General features: G+C 34.4%; 1 protein-coding gene across 1 annotated transcript in view; it reads left to right on the top strand.

Annotated features, from left to right (window-relative positions):
* Positions 1 to 4,777, top strand: part of PRR16 (proline rich 16) — a 332,600-nt gene that overhangs the window by 102,386 nt on the left and 225,437 nt on the right. The window lies entirely within an intron of this gene.

The following is a 4,777-nucleotide window of genomic DNA, read 5'->3' on the forward strand; positions in this document are numbered from 1 at the left end:
TTAATTATTAATTGATATTGAGAATATTTTATTTGTATTTTTGTTTTCTTCTAAGAAATTAAAAATTTCTCAGTTTGTATTGAGTACATTTTTTATTTATTTTCAGTTTAATTATGGCAGATAACATTTTATTAATTTGTTTAAGAATCAGATTCTGAGATTCAGATTGATTTGCAAAATGCTTACTGGAAACTGCGCCTAGAAAATCACGTAGAGCATCAAGGGAAAAAGGGCTGAGCAGAGGGAGAATTTGAAGTGTATTGCAGTTGCACAGTCAGCTAGTCAATTCTACTGTTGTTGTTAGGTTCTGAGATGAGGGTGATTCATAGGGACTCTATGAACAACAGATGTGATACCTGTCCTATCCTATATCACCCTTAGAACTTCTGACACACTTGAACCCTTTGCAGCCCTGTGCCAGTCCATCTGGTTGAGGTTTTTCCTCTCTTTCGTTGGCTCTCTGCCTTTCCAGGCATGATGTCCCTCTCTAAGGAATAATCTCTTCCAGTAACAAGCTGTAAGTCTGAGAGATGAAAACTATCACCTTTGCTTCCAAAGAGCACCCTGGCTGCACTTTCTTCAAGACATATTTGTTTGTTCTTTTGGCAGTCCATAGGATATTATGGACTAATATCCTAGACCAATTCCACTGGCACTATGACATTGTTATGGACCTTGAGAGAAATTTGAGCTGAAGTAATACTTTAGCAACCGAGCCATACATTAGAATGAGGTTCTCCTAGCAGAGAAGTATATAATCTCTTTGGCTGACAGTTCCTGAGAAGGGGCTAGGGTGTGAACTGTCGGCAAGCAACATTCCTGGCAGCTGGAAGCATGAGTTTCTCTACTCTGAAGGGAGGATGTAGGTGGCATCTAGAATTAAAAATCTGTAATATTTTTAGTGAGGGTAAGGAGAAGAAGGCAGTAAATAAGAAATGATTTTCAGGACAGATAAAACAGAAATAATAGGTTGTCAAAATCATCCCTCTTTTACTCTTTTCAGAGTACATTATCTAAGATTCTTTGTGTTAAATGTGTCTCAGAATCACTCTTCTCAGACAATCAATAAAGTGGGAGGAGGGGAAAAACAAACCAACAAAACCACAACACAAGACCATCATTTCTACTGTTTTATGCCCTGTTATATTCCTGGATTTGTTGCTGTTATGCCCATTGTGATTAATTGTGACTGAATAGATGTACTTTAATTCTGAGTGACATATATCTGTGCAGATCAGAACCACACAATTCAGTCTGGCTACCTTAATAGGGCATTATCCCTTGGTAAAGCAAATGGTTACCAAACTCAACAGCTAATTGAAAGGTTTATAGCTTGAGTCCACTGAGTGGTACCTTGAGGGACAGGTGTGGAATATTTGTGGGGAAGATCAGTTACTCCATATCCTCCACAGTACAGCTCTACTCTGATGCACATGAGATAACTATGAGTTGGAAATGATTCTATGGCAACTACATTTTTACCTGTATGATATTCCTTTTTTTGTGATTAAAATCTTGAGAATGTTAACAGACTTTTCATTTAATTTAGACTCACAGAACCTGAATCCTACACACTAATATTCCAAATATCAAGAGTAACTGGAGTTCCTTTTAAGACCCAAATTTATTTATTTGTGACAGTGATGATCTACATAGTCGGTATATTTCTAAACAATAATGCAACTTCTCATAGTATTTATTACTTTAATGTAATTAAATAATTAACTTACATTATTTACATAATTATATATGACATATAATTACCTCTAGAATTGATATATTTCAGTTGGCAAAGTTAGTAATGACATGGAGTATTAGTGTGTTATTTGATAGTCAATATTAATATTTATGTATTTTCACTAATAGGTCAGGAACTGTTTTGAATTGTAGACATAAACTGAGTATTGCATGAGTAAGTACCGAAATTTATTTTCATTTTTTAATGCTACAAGTAAATACCATTTAGTAGTGATTTTAATGGATATGGTTATTTTGGTTATATAGTGTAATTATTGTAGGAACATTATTGAATATAAAATTTGTTAATATTTCATGATTTAATTTTATTTTTGATTGAAAGCTATTTTATCCTGAGGGTTTCATAATTTACTGCAGTTATTACTGCCTTCAGCCAGTGATTTATCGTGCTTGAATTTTTAAGTATGTTTATAAATATGTATTTTCTAACAATATTCACGCATTTATTTTTTGTGTAACCACAACTTGTCCCTCTATACACAAAGTTTGAGGTTATATCTAAGACAAGCTAACTAATAAAAAGTAGAATAGAATAAAGACTAAGTAGAGAATTAAAACCAAGGGAAATAGAAAGAAATAGAAACTGAAAACAAAAGGAAAGAATGTTAGTATATAGAGTCAAAAGAGTAGTAAGAAGTGTCATAAGAGTCAAAATGATTTCTGAAGTTGTGTTTCCAAGTAAGCTCTGAGTTATACAGCAGCTAAAATAAAAGAGAGGTAACTGTTTACTCCAGTGATTTCATTATTGTTCTTTTACTGCAAAGTAGCTTTTGAGCTTAAACTGATGTTCTTTGCAGTAGCAGTCAAATACTTAACCATGGTGCCACCAGGATTTCCTAGTTCCTTTGCTAATGAGGGTAATAAACAGATGTTCATTTACCCAGTGAAGAATTTGAGATACAATGTCACATAGTCTGTGGGGACTAGGATTCTGACGCACTAATTCCTATGTCTAGATTCTTACTTCTTCATTATTAGTTTCTTATTCTTCTCAAATATTCCTAAAGAAAGCAAAAGTACCAGAATAAATATTTTCTTGTTTTTTTATTATTTTTTTATATTGACTTGCATACAAAATTCATATCCCAAATACTTTCTTACAAATGAATTTTTATTCTGCAATAAAAGGAGTGTTAGTGTATCTGTTGATACTTTGAGTATGCTTTATTTGTACTGTTTTTTAAAATACATACCATATTTATTTTCTACTGATTCTATTATACAAGTACCACAAGTGGGTGAGTTTTTTAAATTTTTACTTTATTAATTTTAATGAATGTTTACAGAGATTGTGGATTCCCATTCACTCATTATGGCATTTTTGTCCCTGCCCACCCCACCCCTCAGTTCTCTCTTCTCTTTGAAAAGGAAAAAGAAAAATTCCTTCATTGCTATACAGTCTCCTCCACTCCCCTGTTGAGTACATTCCTTTACACAACCTTCGTCCTGGACTCTTGTCATAATCATAATACCCAATCATATATCGCTTTTAAACTGTTCTCTCCCTCATCTGTCTCAATGCACTATACATAATTTATCCAATTTTTCTCAGTCTCACCCTGACCCTGATGCCCGTCCCATTCTACAATAGTGGCACTATGCAATATTTGCCCTTTTGTGCCTAAGATATTTCACTCAGCATAATGTCTTCCAGGGTCACCCATTTTGAATAATATTGCATTAGCTCCTTTTTTTTCATTGCAGCATAGTATTCCATTGTGTGAATATACCAGAGCTTCTCTATCCATTCATTTGTTGATGGGCACTTGGGTTGTCTCCAACTCTTTGCTGTTGTGAACAAAGCCACAATAAACATGGGTGTGCATGTATCTGCCCGGATGGCAGTTATGGTTTCTTTAGGATATATTCCCAGTAGAGGAATTGCTGGTTCAAATGGTATTTCTATTTGCAACGTTTTGAGAAAGCATGATACAGCCTTCCATAGTACTTGCATCGTTTTATACTTCCTCCAACAGTGAATAAGGGTTCCAGTTTCTCTGAAACCTCACAAGAATTTGTTATCTGCTGCTCTGTTAAATTTTTATATTCTTACTGGAGTGAGATGATATAGTTGTTTTGATTCGGTGTCTCTCTTAGAGCTAGGGATTTTGAACATTTCTTCATGTATTTGTTGGCCATCTGAGTGTCTTTTTTGATGAAGTATCTGTTCATATCCTGTGCCCATTTTTCGATTGAGTTATTTACCTTTATCTTGTTGTGGTGCTCAAGTATTTAATAAATTCTAGATATATGTCCCTTATCTAACAAGTCATTACCAAATATTTTCTCCCAATCTGTGGCTTCCCTTTTTACTCTGTTGGAGAAGTTTTAGATGTAAATAAGGGTTTGATTCATAGAAGGCGCTATTCATCTATTTTGCCTCTCCTGATTGTAAATTTTTCAGGATGCTTTAAAGACTGTTTATGTTGTTGATTAGGACTTCTAGAGTTCTTCCAAGCTTTCGTTTAATGAAATTTATAGTCTTTGATTTTAGGCCTGTGTCCATGGTTCATTTTGAGTTGGTTTTTGTGTATGGGGTGAGGTATGGATCATGTTTAAGTTTTCTACAGGTAGTTTTCCAATTTTGCCAGCATCACTTGTTTAAAAAGGTTGCCATTTCCCCACTTAACTGATTTTATCTCTTTGTCAAAAATCAGTTGACCATAGGTAGATGGGCTGATATCTGGATTTTCTATTCTATTCCATTGATCTATGTATCTGTCATTATACCAGTACCACACTGTCTTGACCACCTCAACAGTATAGTAGGATTTGAAATCAGGGAGTGAGATGCCTCCTACCTTCTTCCTCTTTTTAATGGGTGCCTTGCTTATTCAGGGCCTCTTTCCATTCCAAATGGAATTGGAGATTGCCTTTTCTTTTTTCTGTTTTTAAGAATGGAATTGATATGGAATTGATATTTGTATTGAGATTGCCTTGGATGTGTAAATTGCCTTTGGTAGTATTGTCATTTTCAAAATATTGAGTCTTCCTATCCATGAGCAAGGGATATTCTTCT

This window comes from Elephantulus edwardii, unplaced genomic scaffold (genome assembly GCF_000299155.1).
Source record: "Elephantulus edwardii isolate Elephantulus edwardi_28Jun2011 unplaced genomic scaffold, EleEdw1.0 scaffold00046, whole genome shotgun sequence".
NCBI lineage: Eukaryota > Metazoa > Chordata > Mammalia > Macroscelidea > Macroscelididae > Elephantulus > Elephantulus edwardii.